The sequence below is a fragment of the Eulemur rufifrons genome, chromosome 18 (genome assembly GCF_041146395.1).
Source record: "Eulemur rufifrons isolate Redbay chromosome 18, OSU_ERuf_1, whole genome shotgun sequence".
In the NCBI taxonomy this organism is placed as follows: Eukaryota; Metazoa; Chordata; class Mammalia; order Primates; family Lemuridae; genus Eulemur; species Eulemur rufifrons.
This window is the reverse complement of record NC_091000.1, coordinates 37523-57761: the sequence shown is the minus strand read 5'-3', so window position 1 is coordinate 57761 and position 20239 is coordinate 37523. Positions and strand designations below refer to the sequence as shown.

Sequence of the window (20239 nt, the reverse complement as noted above, 5' to 3'; positions counted from 1 at the left end):
AAATTTGCCACCTTAACCATTTTTGAATATACAGTTTGGTGGCATTAATTACTGTGCATTCTCAGTGTTTTGCAACCATCACTATTTTCCAAAACCTTTTTGTCACCCCAAACAGAGATTCTATAACCATTAAACAATAATTTCTCATTCTCCCCTCTTCCCAGCCCCTGGTATCCTCAAAGCTACTTTCTGTCTCTATGCATACGCCTATTCTAGATACTTCATGAGTGGAAACACACACTATTTGTCCTTTTGTGTCTGGCTTATTTCACTTAGCATAATGATTTAAGGTTCATCCATGTTACAGCCTGTGTCAGAACTTCATTTATTTTCATGGATGGATAATATTCCACCGTATGGGATATCATACTCTGCTTATCCATTCCCCTGTTGGACACGTGGGTGGCTTCTACCTTTCGGGTACTGTGAATAGCGCTGCAGGACACACTGGCATACAGGCATCTGCTGAAGTCTGCTTTTAATTCCTTTGGGTATATACCCAGAAGTGGAGTTGCTAGCTCACATAGTAATTCTACAATTAACATTTTAAGGAATCAGCAAACACTTTTCTACAGCAGCTGTACCATTTCACAATCCTACCAGCACTGTACAAGTGTTCTAATTTCTCCATATTACCAACACTTGCCATTTCCCATTTTTTTCTTTTTTTTCCTCAAAAAATTAAAACAGCCATCTTAGTAGGTGTAAAGCAGTATCACATGGTGGTTTTGATCAGAATTTTCTTAACGACTAATGGTGTTGAGCATCTTTTCATGTACTTATTGGATATCTGTTATCTTCTCTAGAGAAATGTCTATTCAAGTCCTTTGCCCATTTTCGAATTGGGTTGCCTGTTTGGTTGTTGATGAGTTGTAAGTGTTTTTCATAGATTCTGGATATTAGTCCCATGTCAGACATAAGCTTGGTAAACATTAGGTTGTCCTTATACTTCCTTGATAATGTTCTTTGATGCATAGCAGTTTTAAATTTTGATAAATTATAACATCTATTTTTTCTCTTGTTGCTCATGCTTTTGGTGTCATACGTATGAATCCATTGCAAAATCAAAAGTCTGAAGATTAACTTCTGTTTTCCTCTAAAAGTTTTAGGGTTCTGGATTTTATATTTAGGTCATTGATCCATTTTGAATTAACTTCTATATGTGATGTGAGGTAGGAGGTCCAACTTCATTCTCTACAATGTGGAAATCAAGTTATCCCAGCACCATCTGTTGATGAGACTATTCTTTCCCAATTGAATAGATTCAGTGTCCTTGTCAAAAATCTACTGGCCATATAGATCTATATAGTTTTTTCTGAACAATAAATTCTAATTCATCAGTCTATATGTCTATCCTTATTCTAGTGCCACACCGTTTTGATTCCTGTAGCTTTGTAGTAAATTTTGAATTGAGGAGGAGGAAGAGGAAGAAGGGGAGAGGAGAAGGAAGAAGAGGAGAGTTGTTGAGAAAAAGCAGGACAAGGAATGGAAGACTAACTGCAGTTTTGGAAAATGATAGTTTTTTTTAAGTTGCTTTCAGCTACAGGGTGCAAAAGGAAGAGAAAACATCACCAGGACTTAATTTTGGATGGGGAATGAGGGAGAGGCAAGTCTCAAGGACAAAGCTTCCTTTCTGGCTTACACAGGGTACTGAAGTAAGGACAGTGGGAAGAGGACTAAGTTTGCAGAAGGCAGTGGTGTGTGCATGTGTGTGCTGAGTTTGGTTTGGGGCAGACTAAGTTCAGATGCCTTTTAGAAATCCAAGGGAAGATGCCAAGCAGCTATGTGGAGATACAGCTGAGGACTTCAGGAGAGCACATGCTGAAGATCTGTGAGACACGTAATAGTAACCAAAACCATAAATGCAGATTTGACTTCCCCAGGACAGAATATGGCAGAAAGAGACCTAGGCCCCAAGAACTAAGAGCAAATCCAGGAGAGCTATCCTATAGAAATCCAGTGAAGATAGGATTTCAAAAAGTGCAGAGTATCACTGAAAAGTCAAAAAGCAAAAGGAACTGAAAAGTCCACTAGATTTAGCAAACTGTTGGTCACTGGTGACTTCAGCAAGAGTAATATTATTTTGTTGAAATAATATTGTTCCAAACCAGATCAGGGTGGGTTAAGAAGTGACAGGTGGAGAAACTGAAACAGAAAGAGAGCCCTTCCTAGAAGACAGACTGGACAAAGGGAGGAGGCAGATGGGAAAGGACCTGGAAAGAGATGAGAAGGCACAGGAAGGTCTACAGTTATGCAAATTTTATCCTCATTTTAATTAAAATATGTACATATGATTTTTCAAAAATCAAACAATCCCAAACCCCGTCCCCTATTGCTGCTACCCTACGGGAACCCCTGCCCTCTATTTTAGTTTTGTTTTTTGGTACTTACCTCTGTATTTATAAGCCCCACCCTTACCTACTGACGTCCTACCTCAAGTCAATTAATCTCTTCCACACACACACACCCCAACACAAACGCACATATGCTATCCTTCCTCTTATCTTCTCAGTAAAGTCATACCCCACTTTCTAGTTAAACCAGCATTCACTGTCTTAATTAATTACCAGGACAACGTGCTGACACTCACAACTGCTCTGAACTCTTATCACATCTCCAGCTCCCCAAGACCCAGTCCAGACATTTCCCCAGACACAGAGCAGGGCAACTGTGGGCTCATCTCCTCTATTTACTTCCTCTCGGTACTGCAGTCGCCTATTGCCCAGTGCTGGAAAGCAATAGCCTCGTGTATTTTACCCAGTTTCATCATGGATGGTGGGAATGTAAGTCCATTAGTAGTTGCTCTGCCTTGGCCAGAAGTAGAAGTCTAGACTGTCTCCTAGTACCCCTGTTTCTAGCAGGGCATCACCCACTTTCAAGACAGTCTAAATGAGAACTGTTCTCATTTGCCCTTTTCAGAAAATACACCTCAAGGCATTTGCAGTATAGAAAAGGGTAGTGAGCTGGCTGCAGGTGCTGGGGAAGGGCTCTGTGCACGTAACTACCACAGACTGGGAGCGATCACCCTATTCTCAGCCCCCTTCACTTCCCCACCCCCAGAGGGACCTGGTGCCTCTAATTCTTGAGATTTCCATGGTTTTGAGGCTCAAACTGGCATGTTCCTTGACCTTCCCTCTCAGGCACTTACCTTTCCTGCTAAATCAAAAGACACTTCCACCACTTTCTTTCCAGTTTCCAAAATGTCATCCTTTCTACACTCTAGTCTATCTCATTCTTTTTGTCTATATATATGGATATATATACATGTGTGTGTGTGCGCGCGCGCACACACACACACACACACACACACACACACAGATAACAACGCTCATTTCAATAGGGTTTCAGGAAAGAATGCACCTATTCAGTTAATCATGTTTCAACAAAGGTCAGGTTTGAACTGTTTGTTTCAAATACAAAAGACTTCAAAATGTTTGAGATTCTATAAAAAGATTCATTAGAGAGGATGAGGTTGACTATGTAAGAGAGAAAAGACATACATAAACTTTTTTTAAAGCCAGAAGATCAAATTCAAGCCAGAGAAAACATACTTTCTAATAAGAACAAAAAAAGTATATCACATGTAAATTAACAACTTTGGCCACATTTGAAAAGATTTATTAATATTTATAAATCTAAAGAATCCTAAGGAAAATAATTATCTTCTCCTAAATAGAAATTCAGCAATATGCCATAAAATTATTGAAATCAATATAAAAGAATAGTGAAAAGAAAGTATTCAATTTTCTCCTGCTTAATCATAAAAAGTGGGGAACTATAAAGGGCTTCTCTGTTAGCCTCAAGTATTTGATGCATAAAAATGTCCTATGTACCTATACAACCTGCACTGGACCTGCCAGAGCACAGCACAGTTCCCGTAAGAGTTAGTTTGTTTTGACACTTTCTTTACATTCTGTGGGACAGAGACCTTACACTGTTCAGCATGGGATCCATAGGTTAACATGGAAAAGTCTGAATTTAATAATTCCAAAACACTGTACAACACTGTATCCTGGGGAAGTAAATAAATCTATATAAACAGAAATTTTGGGTGCTGATTGCATAATTCAAATTTTTGCTTTCTTTCTTTTTCTTTTTTTTTTTTTGAAATAGAGTCTCACTCTGTGGCCTGGGCCAGTGTACAGTGGTGTCATCACAGCCCACTGCAACCTCAGACTACTGGGCTCCAGCGATTCTCCTGCCTCAGCCTCCCGACTCGCTGGGACTACAAGCGTGTGCTACTACACCTGGCTACTTTTTCTATTTTTTGTAGAGACAGAATCTGACTCTTTCTCAGGATGGTCTTGAACTCCTGGCCTCAAACAATTCTCCCACCTCAGCCTCCCAGAGCGCAAAGATTACGGGTATGAGCCAAATTTTTGCATTCTGAACACATCAAAAACACTATCACATACAAAAATGACCTAAAGCACAGTTTTGCTGTCTACACATTTCTCCATAAAAATGGAAGTCTGCAAAAAATCATAAATTATGGAAGAGATTTGAGTAATAGCTTATCAACAATTTACTACATAAAAAAAATGAGTATATCACCTTAATCTAAAAATTTTAGAACTATATTATGAAACCTAGGCTGTTAGTTTCTGTACTTGCTATAAATGATTTTGGTTTTATCCAAAGTGGGTTATGTGTCCAAACCTAACAAATATTAAATTACAAATTTCCTCCATTAAAAACCCTAATATTTTACACTTCTAATAGAAAGCAGCCTATAAATATATAAAGCTAAAATTTCAAAATGTAAAAAGTTCTTTATTCATAGAAAGGAAAAACTCTTTCATAAGGAAGAATGTCATTTGCAAGCAAAAGGGAGTAATAATTATTAGTGATTATTCATTTCTGCAGGGACAGAAAGAACTAGAAGGAGGTTAAAAGGTTTTTTTTTTTTACATCTTGTCATGTAAAATTATGATTAAATATAACATAAATGTCTCCCTATTCAGCAAAGATAAACAAGTATTCTCATAAAAATATAGTAAGAGTTGAAAATATTTGCTGGTAGACAACACTACTAATTTTGCATAATTTTGCACTCCACGTTGTTGGGCCAATGAAGTTTTTTACCAGTGATCTAAATCAATACTGCAATTGGAAGTTTATGGAATTATAAGCATAATACATTGTATTTTTGTGATAACTTTCTGGTTTGTATTGATTAATGATGGTCATTTCTAATGACTTTTCCTAAAATGTTTTTGAATACTTAAAAATTAACTCTATTACTATCAAAAAAATTACTCTCAGTTGTCTATAGCAATTCATATCAAAAGCACACCTAATTTTGTTTAATGGACATTAAAGAAAATAGGAAAAGTGCCCAGTTCTATTAAAAGTGCATATTCCCTTTAGTGGGAAGTGTTGTAAAATTTTACTTATTTCAAAATTAACCTAGAATCATTCATCCAATGTTTTTGAGCACCTACTATTTGCTAAGCACTGCTCTAGGTACTCAGGATATAGTCGTGAATGATTCAGAAAGGTTCCTATACTTATATGGCTTACTGTTAATATTTGAGGGTATTGGGGGAACAGACAATAAATGTGAAAAAAAAAGACAATTTCAGATAGTGACAAGTCCTGTGGAAAAAAGAAAAGAAAAGGAAAAAAAACAGCAGGCAATGGGGAGGGCCACTTTAGATTGGGTGGTCAAGGTTGCTATGGTGGTCATCAGTGTTGTTCACTAAATACTTCTAGTTGTCCTAAGCACCAGCTGTATTGCACTTGTAAAGGAAAATAAAAATCTCAGGACCCTCCAACTCCTTATGCCAAAGGGAAGGTCAAGCCCAGATGCTGAGTCATGCAACACCCTCTTGCAAATGAACAGCTGTTACTAACACTATGGCCAGATTGCCACAGAAAGGTAAATGGCTTCAGGCATCCACACAGACAGTTCCCACAGATCATTCATAAGGACACTGTTTGCTGGCCTCCCATCAATGAGGACATGCAAATTGTAACTTCCGGGTCTGCAGGCTAAGTCTAGCTCCTAAAACTAAAGGCCACTTTGATTCCACACTAATAATGTGGATTACAAGTTTATCTTCCCAAGTGCAGAACAGAGACAAGACCATTCTTTCTTCCAGCTACCCAGGGACATCTGCATAACCGATTCTTCCTTTACTCCCTTTTCTCTTCAAACATTTTCCTTAACCCTGTGTAAAATGCAGATTTCCTGGCACTAACTAAAATCTCACAAGAATGTAACCATTTGCATCACGGCCCACCCTCTCCCCTTTTCTCTTTCTATATGCCCTCACTCTTTAAATACTGACTTTCCAAATCCCTCTTCAGATAGCACAGGGCACAGATGCTTCTGTGGTTTGTCCTTGAACTTTTGCTTCGTAACCCTCCACTGACTGAGACCTTTGCCTGGCCACCTATTTGGGTTGTCACACTTCCCCATAGCCCTAAAAAAGTGCTTTATGACACTTGGCATTTGAAGATTCAAGAATCTTACTCTGATTTGCTACGCTTTCTCTATATACCACAGGCAATGGCAACACCCTGATGGTGGCTGCTGTCAGCCTGCTATCAGAAGGAGGACCATTCGAGGCAGAGCTCCCACTAACCCATGATGAGCAAGACCCTTTGTTTTGAACCACTGAGGTTTGAGGTTGCTAGTTTCACAGCACAACCTAACCAATCCTGCCTATCATAGAAAGTTAAGGAGATCATAAATGAAGTAAAACTTAAATGACGAAAAAGAGCTAGGCACACCAAGGGGAAAACACATGCAAAGACATAACTGAGAAAGGACGGTGGCGGGAGTGTGGTGAATAAGGAGAATCATATGAAGGAGGTGGAGAGCTGTACTCAGATCAGGCCACGCAGGATTGAAAGCAGACTGTGGGCGGCTTGGGCTCAATACCATTTCCATAGGCAAGCAAGGTGGGGATTTTAAGCTGGAGTGGGTGGGATGGGCATGGGCGGGCTTTTAAGGGAAAAGCTACCTAATGAATCATGAACAGGTAAAGTCCCTTTCTACCACCAAATTCCAGATGAGTGATCTCAGTCTCAGACAAGAGACCAAACTGAACCTTTCTGGAGAAATTAAATGATCCCAGAGAAAGAACCTTCAGACACTGACATTTGAAGGAACCTAAAGAAAAAGCCATCTGACCACCTGACATCCCAACAGTAAAACCCACACAAAGAATGTCCAATTAGCTTCCCAATGTCTCACTCATAAATACAAACAGACAGCCAGGAATCACCAGACATTTGAGACCAGCTTCTCCACAAAAGAGAGAAAGAGGTCACATGGAGCAAACAGAAAATACATATAATTGACATCATAGAAGAGTAAGAAATGGAATCGCACCTATAAACCATAAATAGGATACTCTAAATAGAAATATTCAAAAAACTTTAAAATATGATAAACAAATTCAGTTAAAGGGTTAGAAAATAAAGTTGAGGCAATCTTGCACAAAGTAGAAACAAAAGACAAGAAATGCACAAATAGGAGATAAGAGAAAAAAACTTTGTGATATAATATCTGAATAACAAGAGTTACAGAATGAAAACAGAGGGGAAAAATTATTCAAGAAAAGTACCTACCAATGAAAGTTGGCATCTGCAAATGGACAAAGACCATGAAATGCCCAGCATATGAATGGAAGGAAGCGCAAAGCACATCCACCTGGAAAGCCAAACACTGGTGGTAAGAAGAGGAGATGAAAGGCTCCCCAGGGTGGGTGACAGGAGAGGTCATAAAACAAACTGGTATCAGATTTCTCAGTAGCAACTGTGGAAGCTAGAAAATCATGGCTGAATGCCTTCTACATTGAACAAAAAAAAAAAAAAGAAGTGGAAGATGAAGATGGGACTCAATTGCTACAATCACAGGATAAAACTTTAACACATGAGAAGTTGCTTCTTATGAATGAGCAAAGAAAGTGGTTTCTTGAAATAGAATCTACTCCTGGTGAAGATACAGTGAACATCATTTAAATGACAACAAAGGATTTAATAAATTTAATTGATAAAGCAGTGGCAGGGTTTGAGAAGACAGACTCCAGGTTTTTGTGTTTTTTTTTTTTGTTTGTTTGTTTGTTTTTGGAGACAGGGTCTTGCACTCTTGCCTGAGCTAGAGTGCAGTGACATCATCATAGCTCACTGCAACCTCAAACTCCTGGGCTCAAGCCATCCTCCTGCCTTAGCCTCTCAAGTAGCTTAGACCACAGACACATGCCACCCCACCCAGTTAATTTTTCTACTTTTTATAGAGACAGGGTCTTGCTATGTTGCTCGAGCTGGTCTTAAACTCCTGACCTCAAGAGATCCTCCTGCCTGAGCCTTTCCTATGACTCAAAATCCAGAAGCAAAGCAAGTGAAAGGCTGAAAAATGGGACCACCACCACATACACACAAAAACACAAAAAGACCCCACAAAACCTAAAGCAAACAAGCAAAATTAAAACCTTTTACATGTCCAAAGTACACCATAAACAAGGTAAAAATATAAATGACAAATGGGATAGGTAAAAGTAAAAGAAATTTTTACAAATTAAACTATGAATTAAGGGTTAATATCCTCGATATGTTAAAAAAAAAAAAAAGAAAAGAAACCTCTAAAATTTCAGAAAAAGCCCCAAAAACTCAATGGGAAAACTGAGCAAAAGATATGGACAAACAGAAAACACAACACAAAAGGTCAAGTTATGGAAAGACAACTTCTCTTAGAGAAGACCAATTTCTAAACTACATCTAATATAGCATTTCTATTTAATACCTATCAGACTCGCAAAACTATAGAAGCCTGGCAATGTACTCTGTCGTACAACTGTACAGAAACAGGGATTCTCATACAGCAGTGGTGGGAACAGAAAATGTCTCAATCTTTATGGAGGGGAATGTGGCAATAACCACCAAAATTACATCTGCATTTTCTCTTTGACCCAGCAATCCCACTGGCAAAATCAAAAATGATGTGCTATAAGACACATTCATGTCTTATAGCAGTCTTTGTAATAGTAAATCCGCAAGGAACTGGTGGAATACAGTGCAGGGCATCTACACAGTGGAATGCAAACTGAAAAAAGGGATCATATCATGTCAAAAGGCAACCAAAGAAAAAATATTAATGGATAAAGTGGACAACATCAAAATTAAAAACTTTTATGCTTCAAAGGACACCATCAAGAAAGTGACAGCCACAGAATGGTCAAAAAGACCTGCAAATCCTACATCTGATAAAAGACTTCTACTCAAAACACATAAAAGGTTTTTACAATTCCATATACAGACAACCCAACTAAAACATGGACAAAGGATGTGAACAGACATTTATTCAAAGAAGATAAACAAACGGCCAATAAGCACTAGGATGCTCAACATCACTAGTCACTAGAGAAATGCAAATGAAAATCACAATGAGATGCCACTTCACGACCACCAGGATAGCTGTAGTCAGGAAATCTGGACAATAACAAGGGCTGACAAAGATGCAGAGAAACTGGTATTTTCATTCTTTGCTGGTAGGAATGTAAAATGGTACAGCTGCTTTCAAAAGCAGTTCAGCAATTCCTCAAAAAGAAAACAGAGTTGCCAATGACCACAGCAATTCCACTTCTACATATCTGCCCAAAAGAACTGAAAATATATGTCCACACAGAAACAGGTACATGTATATTCACAGCATTATTATTCATAATAGCCAAAAAGTGGGAAAAACTCAAATGTCCATCAACTGATCAATGGATAAACAAAATGTGTTACACCCAATGGAATATTATTGACACAATGAAACATTATTCAGCCATAAAAAGGAATGAAGTAGTGACACATGCTACAACATGGATGAACCTGGAAAACGTTCTAAGTAAAAGAAGCCAGACACAAATGGCCATATATCATATGATTTCACACATATGAAATGTCCAGAATAGATAATCCAGAGACAGAAAGTAGAATAGTGAATGCCAGGGGCTGGGATGAGAAGAGAATGGGAGACGACTGATATTGCATCTGCGGTTTCTTTTGGGGACAGTGAAAATGTTCTAAAATCAGATACTAGTAACAGCTGCAAAACCTTGTAAATAGACTAGAAACCACAGAATCATATTTATGGAAAAAAGTCACTGGAGCCAATTTACATGTCACTTTGTTCAAGTGGGGAGTCAGCAGAGGATTATTTTTGTAGCTTCTATGTAAAATTATCAATTAACAAAGAATTTTCAATGATTCCTGATTTTTCCGTGTGTCTCCTCTTCCTTTGAGACTTTCCCCCACCCTCTAGGAAAATTTCCATCATTACTGTTACTATTAAGTTTTAAAAGTATCTGATATGGACATTTTTCAAGCTTACAAAAGTAGAGAGAATTATATAAGCCTTTGTGCTACAATAGTTTATTAACATGTGCCATGTATTTTAAATCTAAATTATTTTCCTGAAATTGCCAAGACCCAGGCCACAGCCTGAGGCATGGCTAATCACTCAAACCTGCCAGGATGGTGCTGGGCCAGGCATGTAACGCTTTCAGGCTAACTTTGGGTGAATTCTGGCAAACTATTTCCTTCACTCACAATGACATTTCTCGAACTTTCCCCTTCACTATCTTTGAAGATAGGATGGGCAAGGTAACTAGTGACCATTGCATCATCTAAGGAGCAGGGTTCCATAAAAAAGGAAGAGAAACAAGAGTGAACACAATGCACTTCATTAGACTGTTTCAGCCTTTGTCCTTTCTCACAATAAAGTGCCATTCTCCTAAGTGATACAATGTCTACTTAAAGTGCAAGGCTTGAGAAAGTATAAAATCCATCCCCATATACACCAAAACATACCCAGAATGTAGAGTGCAGATATTTAAAATGTAAGGTAACTGAATGTATTTAGTTATACTTTACTAGTGTGTTGCTCTTCCAAATGTAAACTCTATGTTTAAGATATCACCAGTTCACTGCCTTGAAGCAGTTCTCAGGCCACAGTGCAGGGACGGAGACTCCAAAAGGAGCCTGAGGACTGAGCTGTGGAGACAGAGACCAGAGACTGAAGTGGCCAATTTTCAGTTTAGCCTTTTTTCAGATAATTCATATTTTTCAAAGGCAATTATTTTCTGTGATTCATACTTCAGATTCTTTTCCTTTCCTATTATTTACAATATTTAGGATAATTGTATGAAATGGTACCTACTTAAGAATACTGACTCACAATAGTATAACCACCTAACATTTTCTACTCTGTTCAAGATCAAATTTTATAAAAATATTCTCTTTAAAATGCAATTCTAACAGCAGCAATTAAGAATAAAATTCTTGACTGTATCGGATAATCTGAAACTGAGAAAATTATGCGTATTTAGAAAATTTGACTGAACACACTTTAAAAACACAGAACTTTGTGTGTTCTCCCCCGAGGCAAACTGAGAAGACAGAACACTGACACCACTGGGAATCCAGCCACCTGGGGAAGGGCCATGTCACACAGTGGGAGAAGCAAATAAAGAACACGGACCAGACTCTGCTGAACACCCTGTCAACAGTACCAGGCCCAGGGAGGCTTTCCTGTCACTTTCTACATGTCTCTGTTCCTTTAAAACCAATCTGCCACGCACCTTGACTTTTGTGAAACTGGTGGAGAATTATGAACCTATATTACAGAGGAATTAAAGAAACTTGTGAAAATTATCACAACTGCCTAGGTCCTAGGATCACTATGAAGCCTCAAAATGCTTGTGTGAGAAATCCAGTTAGCAAGGAGTGAACACAGATATTGTCCAGTAGTGGCTGAAGCCACAGTAAGTCTTACAGCTCAAGGACTTCTTCCCAGAACAAAGGAATTAAGTCATACTCTCCTCATACTCAGCCCAAAGGCTTTGAATCTATTGCTGTGGATGGGTCTTGCAGCTCAAGGACTTCTTCCCAGGGCAAAAGAAGTAAGTCAGAATCTTCTAGAACTCAGCTGAAAGACTTTGAATCTCCTCCTCTTGATGGCCATACCCACTAAACAACCTGTAGGTGGAAATGCCACCCCCAATCTGAAGGAACAGGAAGAATCATCTGAAACACAGATAAAGGCCAGGGAAAAGAGGAGGCTAGCCAGAGAGCAGGGCACAGCCCGGAAAACTTTCTCAGGTTGCCTCACCACGGACTGCAGATGTGACCCCAACACGCTCGGTCCGACTGCCCTAGGGAAAGGCTTCCAAGCTTTTCTGATTTTCCTACAGGATTATGAGAAATCCGGAGCTCTGAGGGCAGAAGGGGCAGGAACACCATGCTGCTGCTTTTCAGTCCAGTTACTGGAACGCCCAGACATTCAAACTGGACGTCAGCCTATCTCCTGAATATTACCTACCTCAAGATATGGTACATATTTACCTGTGATTATAGCTATATCTGAGCCCATCGGGGAACATCAGCCAATGGTACCTTTGATGTCCATCTTACCTAGCAACACGGTAGCATTTCTGAGGAACCTGAAAAGACTTAAGGCTTTCTTCCAGGATGCATTTATTTTTCAGGTTGTGTTTTTTTTCCCCCAGATTGTTTTGATTATCTTCCTTTTTTCCCCAGGAAACTTAATTGATCTGATTCTTGAAAGAGAATTTCTGAGATTTAGAGCGAAAGGTCCCAGGGTACACCATTTTCTATAGTCTATTCCAAAAAGAAATATTTAAAAAGAAAGCATGAATACCACTTAGAAAAATAAAAAATTTGAAATGTGAAACATTTAAAAAAGTGTAACTTTTAAAACTTAGAGCTTAGATCCATCCCCAGAGGTTCTGGTTTAATGTTTTTTTAAAAATTTAAAAAGCAATTTAGGCCGGGCGCGGTGGCTCACGCCTGTAATCCTAGCACTCTGGGAGGCCGAGGCGGGTGGATCGCTCGAGGTCAGGAGTTCGAGACCAGCCTGAGCAAGAGCGAGACCCCGTCTCTACTAAAAATAGAAAGACATTATATGGACAACTAAAAATCTATATAGAAAAAATTAGCCGGGCATGGTGGTGCATGCCTGTAGTCCCAGCTACTCGGGAGGGTGAGGCAGTAGGATCGCTTAAGCCGAGGAGTTTGAGGTTGCTGTGAGCTAAGCTGACGCCACAGCACTCACTCTAGCCTGGGCAACAAAGTGAGACTCTGTCTCAACAAAAAAAAAAAAAAAAAAAAAAAAAGCAATTTAGATGCTCACTCATGATTGAGAACCAGCATGCTAAATATTGTTTCTTCCTAATGTGACTTGTGTAGCACCATCACCTAAAATCCCAAATAATTCATTTATAACAATATGGTACAAATACTGCTGTAACTAAGGCTTACAATAGTACATTTTTCATCAGCATTTGTCTAAAAATGCAGGTGAACCAAAAGAAAGTCCAACTTTATATTAGACTGCTCGTCGTTTGGCTTTTAAGTCACTTGAAAGCAACTGGGGCTAAAACTAGTTTTATTTGAATAGTCCTTAAAAACAATAAAAACGGCCGGGCGCGGTGGCTCACGCCTGTAATCCTAGCACTCTGGGAGGCCGAGGTGGGTGGATCGTTTGAGCTCAGGAGTTCGAGACCAGCCTGAGCAAGGGCGAGACCCCATCTCTACTAAAAATAGAAAGAAATTATATGGACAGCTAAAACTATATATAGAAAAAATTAGCCGGGCATGGTGGTGCATGCCTGTAGTCCCAGCTACTCGGGAGGCTGAGACAGGAGGATCGCTTGAGCTCAGGAGTTTGAGATTGCTGTGAGCTAGGCTGACGCCACGGCACTCACTCTAGCCTGGGTAACAGAGTGAGACCCTGTCTCAAAAAAAAAAAAAAAAAAAAAAAAAAAAACAATAAAAACTTTCAAATGATTCAAATGGCAGTTTCTTGCCTGAAACAAACCAACGTGGATATTAATCACAAGTAAGGCTTCTTAAGATTGTGTAGAACATATATGTGAAGAGTGGTAAATAAGTAGGTATTTCAAAAGAAACGTTTCAGGTATTTTGATATTAAATGATATTAAACTTGATATTTCCAAACATATAAGAGAAATGATAAATTATAAGTACAGTAGAAAAAAATTACTTTAGACTTTATATTGTCTATAATTTAAAAAGATAACATCTCTAATGGTAAATACACCTCCTCCCAAAACCTATTAAATTTGCCATCAATGGAAATCTCAAATAAATTATTCTTATTTTTTGACCAGGCAGTTAAAATAAGCATATTTTATATTAACTGGGGAAGGGCCCCATGTCAAAATTCAATTGAAAATTAAGGACTTGCTCTCTCAAACAGCAATTTTCAGATGCACTTTTGAGATAGAAAAACAAACAATAAGCAGGTAAATCAAGAATCTACAAAAAGAGAAAACTAAAAAATTCATAATAGCTTTCAAGTTGAGAGAGCTTCTCTATACTTAGCCTTCCTTAAAAAATTTGTTTTCTAAAATCTTTCCATAGCTATCAAATATGAGAAAATCATACTTAATAACCTACTGGAACATTACTGTGGATGGCTGTCAGGATGATCTGGATCTGTGGATGCTATAACTCACTCGATCTGTTACTCTCTTCACCACATGCTTCTCATGAAATGGTATTTTATTTTAGATGACAGTGCACACCTAATGGAATTCTGAAGCCTTAGCATTTACCGCAGCTTTCAAGAAATTAGCTATTTCAATGTAAACTGAACTTATCCAGGAGAAGGTATGTTAAAAGATTCCTCAAGACAATGACTTCCCCTTTGAAGACAAGAATGCTTTAATGTTGGAGTTAATTCCAAGTGTTTTCAAACATTTTTCTCCATTACATAAGTATTAAAAGAAAGATCATAGGTCTCCCCACCTCCACTGCTCCTGCCTCAAGTTATCTTTATAATGTGAGCTATATTGAGCTATATTTAGCCATTTATAATTGGCTAAAATGAGCCAATTATCCACACTTGTTCTTAGATTGCCAGCTATCAATCATCACCAGTGAAATTGGAATTAACCAGAACTTTATATATGGAACGTTTTGATTACCAGGAGTTTCCTAATATCCCTGCCTTTCCACCTCCTGCTTTTGTAGGTAGAATGAGCATAGTTTTTATATTCTGTTAATATTACATACTTTTGGAGACTTATAAAGGTACATTGGGAACATGAAGGCATATCAGTACAAAGACTCAAGAGATTGATGGGTTTTAGGGAGACAGAATAGCATAACATACTACAGGTTTGGTAGTCATACCCATGGATTGAAACTAATTTGATTATGTCTGTGTGAACTTGGGTACCAGCAATTTAACTGTGTCTCTTCCCTTATTACAAAATCGTTATAACAACATTCCCCTCATGATGCTGTTGTGAAGACAAAATGGAAAATGTACACTGCCTAGTATGGAAGATGCTCAATGATAGACATCTTAAAAAAAAAATGGTAGTGCCACAGGCACTGTTTGTGATAAAACCTAGCTTGCTAGAAACTGCTTGCAAAGTGGACTTGCAAAGTGATCTAATGTGCATAGTCAAATTAAAATGTATGTAAGTCAGATTCTCTAACTATAAACCATAGTATCTAACTAAATTTTTTTAAGTAGTATTTTTAATCCCACTTATGAGAATTAATGTGACAAGCTCTCAACAGAAATCCATTGAAAAATATTTGTATATCTTGCTTTTATGTCCATATGATAAATGCTTAAACTAAGAAAGAAGATCCTACATTCTTTAAATTATATTTTAAATTTACTTAACATACAAGCTGACCAAACAAGGAAAAAAAAAAAAAAAAAACAAAACCCAACACTGAAAACTTTTAAATGGGTCTACCTTTCACTTAAATGCCCAGATAATATCTGGAGAACATAATATATGTTTGATATTTAATACAGGTCTACTTTTTAACAGAGTACTGTAAAAAATTAACATAAGAAAGTTGCTAGTGCACACCTATATGATGAGAGTGATGTGCACTGTCTAGGAAATGGACATAACTAAAGCTCAGACTCGGGGGGATGGGGAGGCATGGGCAATGTATATAGCCTGATCTTTTGTACCCCCTTAATGAGCTGAAAAACGAACAAAAAATAAAAAAAAAAAAAAAAGGAACAATCAGAAAAAAAAAGAAAAAAGAAAGTTGCTTTTAGGCCAGGAGTGGTGGCTCATGCCTTAATCCTAGCACTCTGGGAGGCTGAGATGGGCAGATTGCTAGAGGTCAGGGGTTCGAGACCAGCCTGAGCAAGAGCGAGACCCTGGCTCTACTAAAAATAGAAAGAAATTAGCTGAACAACTAAAAATATATAGCAAAAATTAGCCGGGCATGGTGGCACATACCTGTAGTCCCAGCTACTCAGGAGGCTAAAGCAGCAGGTTTGCTTGAGGCCAGGAATTTGAGGTTGCTGTGAGCTAGGCTGATGCCAAGGCACTGTAGCCAAAAAAAAAAAAAAAAAGTGAGTTGATTTTAAAAACCCTCAGGTGGTTAATACAGTAAAAAAGTTACAAATTAGAATAAATTTTAAATCATTAGTGCTAACATCTCACAAGTAATTTTAACTCAAATACAATGTATCTTAATTCAGCTTCTGTTCCACAGTACCCTGGACTTACTCTCTTCTGTTACACTTTATTGTGCTTCCTTCAGTAATTGTGTTACTCTGAACTATAAACTCTGCAATGGCAAGAACTCTCTTATCTTGTTCACCTCAGCACCTAGCAAGTGTATGGCACATAGCAGAGTTTCAATAAATAACAATGTATTAATAAATGAAGTTAAGACATTAAAATTGCATATATTCTACTTGTACAAAAAATGCAATTTTAATGTGATTTTATGAAACAGATTTAATTATGAAGTAACTTGAACTATAAAAGCATTTATTTAAAATAAAACTAGCTTACCTACTATACTTATTATTCAGTTTAAAAAATAAAACTTTGTGTACAAGTTTTCAGCAACACACATTTTCCAACTAACATATAAGATAATGTGATCTGGAAATGTATCACTCTCATTTCTGAAGAACATATAGATAACAGTCTATGTGACTCCTTCAAAACTCTGATGCAACAGTATTCTATTACCTTCATCATTTCTCTTTTTAATTTTACATAAAGGTAGACAAACTTTTAGCCACTTATGGAGCAAACAGTCTGGACAATTGCTGATGTTTCCAACTCTAAGTGAAATCTGCCACATACCCAGTGCAAATGCAACTTCACAATGATTTAATAGTGTGAATAAATTGCTTCAGTGTTTGCACATAAGGGTATTTCTATTGCTTCTGATCAAACACATTTAAAAGATCTTACCCTGCACCTTAATAGTGAAAATATATTCCAAGATGCTAAATTTCCCTTAAAAGAAACCTGAGTTAAAAATCAGAATACTACTCTGAAATAGAAAATATACAAAAAAGAAAGATTAAATATCTAATTAGATTCTTTGTTGAATTGAGTTAAATATCTAATTTCCTAAGTTTCCCTCCTAAAGTATGTAATGGATTATACAAATACTAAGAAAAGTACAAATAATTTTTATGTTATAGACTATTTCTTTCCATTTGTAACTAATTTTGATATTAAAGCTCGTATAGCATTTTCACAATACAAACTAAGTAACTTTTTATGAATTTCCTACAGAAAAAAACATAACAGCAGGTACCTACACACACATAAGCTCTTTCTTTAAAGCAATACTTCATTTCTGTATATGTTTTAAAAATTAAAGTTAAGCCATGATTACTCAAAAAGACTATTTTATTGAGTATTTAGATTTAGAGTCTTATCTCTCTCCCATTATCTTCATTTCTATCATTTACCTCTTATTCCAGGGATTCTCAAACTTTCATGTGACACAGATCACATTCTCTCTCAAAACATCTGATTCACCCACTTCTCTTGTGTGTGTGTTTTTCTGTTTGTCATGCAATGGGTTGGGATGAGGGGTGTGCTACAAGGAGGGGAACCTTCTATAACTTAAAGGAGGGCTGCTATGCTTTTAAGATAATATGTAAGGGTTTTAAGTGAGATAATGTTTGTAAATAATTGCACAGTGGCTGATATACAGTAGACAGACAATACATGATATTAATACATGTTATTGTAACTCATCTGTGTTATAAAATCGTAGACACCAAAACATTTCAAAAACCAAGACTACTGGGGGGCAAAACACTGACAACCTGCAGTGCAACCTCTGCACAGAGTCTCCGCGCCAAAGCAGATTCATACTTGTTTTGAAATGTGACAGTGGCACTGCAAGTAAGTAACTCAAAGTTAATATGTGAGAGATACAAGTAGACATTGAACTCAAATCAGTTACTTTTTACTTCTTGTGAAAATTCCTAGTAAAAATGTTGGTAAGGGATTAAGGACAAGAATACTCCCTACACACCATGTATGACATGCGGTACTGTGTATACACCGTTGTCTATGACACCAAGCATTTCGTATACACTGTATGAGACAACAGGTAGCGCTTGCATACACAGCGTGACAAGGACAGTGTGTACACACAGTACATGACACTAGGTACTATGTACACACTGTATATGGCATAGGGTACTGTGCAATATTGCATATGACACTCGGTACTGCATACGCAGCTTAAGTGACAAGGATGCCGTGTACACACAGCATGACTCTGAGTACACACCACATACGACCCCTCACAGGGCGCCGTGTAAAACACCAGGTGCTGTGCACACCCCGCAAAGCACACACACGCACACACACACACCCTGCAAAGCACACACACACACACACACACACACCCCGCAAGTGCCTCCACAGCTGGCTCTGAAGAAAAGCGCGAGGCAGGACAGAGCAAAGGAAAGTTCGCGGCCGGCTGCCCCCAAGAAGCCCCCTCGTCCCAGCGCGGCCCGGCAGCTTCTCCCCAGAGCTCCGGCGGGAGGAGGCGGCGGACCCCGCAGGACAGTCCCGGAGACCCGCGAGGACTCGTTGAGGCAGCGGCGGCCTCGCTCCCGGGGTCGCCCGCAGCCCCCCGGACACGCACGGACCCCCGCCTGGCCTCGGCCCGACCCTGCGCCGCGGCTCCCACCGCCCACGGCGCCCGGAGCCCGCGAAGCGTCCTCTCCTCTCCGCGCTCCGCACGCCGGGCCCGCGCTGCCAGCAGGCCCCACCGCGCACGGCCCGAGGCCTGGCCGGGCGTGATCCCGCGACTCCGCAGCTTCCCGGCCCGAGCAGGCCCGCGTCGTCCTCCCGGGCCTCCGCCCCGCGCCCCCGGGCTTTCCCCGCCATTGTTCTCCGGCTCCGCCGCCGCCCCCGCGCCCGGCCCTCCCTCCGGAGCCGCCTGTTCCCGCCGCCTGAGCCGGGGACGGGCGGGCGCGGGGGCGGCGGGCGCCATGTTGGCGGCGCTGCCTCAGAGGACGCCGCGGGGGCCCTGCCGCCCGCACTTACTGTGTGTCCTCACCAGCTGCCGCCGCGGCCAGGTGGGAAGTTAGGCGCCGTTGCCGGGAAAGTTGGTGTCCCCATGGGCCGCTCCTCCCTGCCGCCCGGCCGCCCGGATAGGCTGTGCCCGCGGTAGCCCTGCACGCGGCTCCTACCTCCGCTCCGGCCCGGCTCCCGCCGCTGCCGCAGCCGCCTCAGCACGTTCCGCGCAGCCGCAGGCGCCCTCCGTCCCCACACGCGCCAAGGCGGCAGCCGGCGTCCGCGGTCCTAGCGCCGCTGGTTCTGCCGGCAACAAAACCGGCCACCTGGTTTTAATATCTTTTTAATCCGTGGTCAAGAGGAATTGCAGACAGGTGCTACATTCCCATTCCGTGCATATGCAAACAGGACTGCAACAAGAACAGGACCAGCCTTTACCAATTTGGCAAGGTCACCCCAAATCTACGTTCCAAGTAGATTGTCAATCAAAGTCAGTCAGTCTGTATCTGACATCTAACGGGAGGAGATCCCGTACACCTGTGGTTTAAGGAAGTATCAGCGATAAGCATACTTTTATAATGCTCACATATTTTCCCTCTTGTCCTTTCTCCCAGGAGTTTGGAAGGAAGACCTTTGGGCTAAAATGTCTTGCTCTCGTTATCAGTCGGCATATGTACTTATACTTAGTTTCAGTCATCAGCAGTCACGTGAGGTCTGAAAGTAGGCAAGTACAGTACAGTAAGTTATTTTGACAGAGAGAGAGACCACATTCACATAACTTTTGTTATAGTATTTTGTTATAATTCTTCCATTTTATTATTATTGTTGTAAATCTCTTATTATGCCTAATCTATGAATTAAACTTTATCATAAACATGTATGTGTAGGAAAAAATCATAGTGTAAGTAGGTTTGATAGTATCC

At 39.6% G+C, this 20239-nt stretch overlaps 1 long non-coding RNA gene across 2 annotated transcripts in view; it reads right to left on the bottom strand.

Annotated features, from left to right (window-relative positions):
* Positions 1–19003, bottom strand: part of LOC138398916 (uncharacterized) — a 67031-nt gene extending 48028 nt beyond the window's left edge. Inside the window, exon 1 of one of the 2 annotated variants that reach the window (XR_011236065.1) lies at positions 18969–19003. This is a non-coding gene — a long non-coding RNA (uncharacterized lncRNA). Of the gene's footprint in view, positions 1–16262; positions 16343–18968 lie in introns of those variants that run through there. The other variant, XR_011236064.1, reaches the window with a different exon arrangement.
* Positions 19004–20239: the final 1236 nt, after the last annotated feature.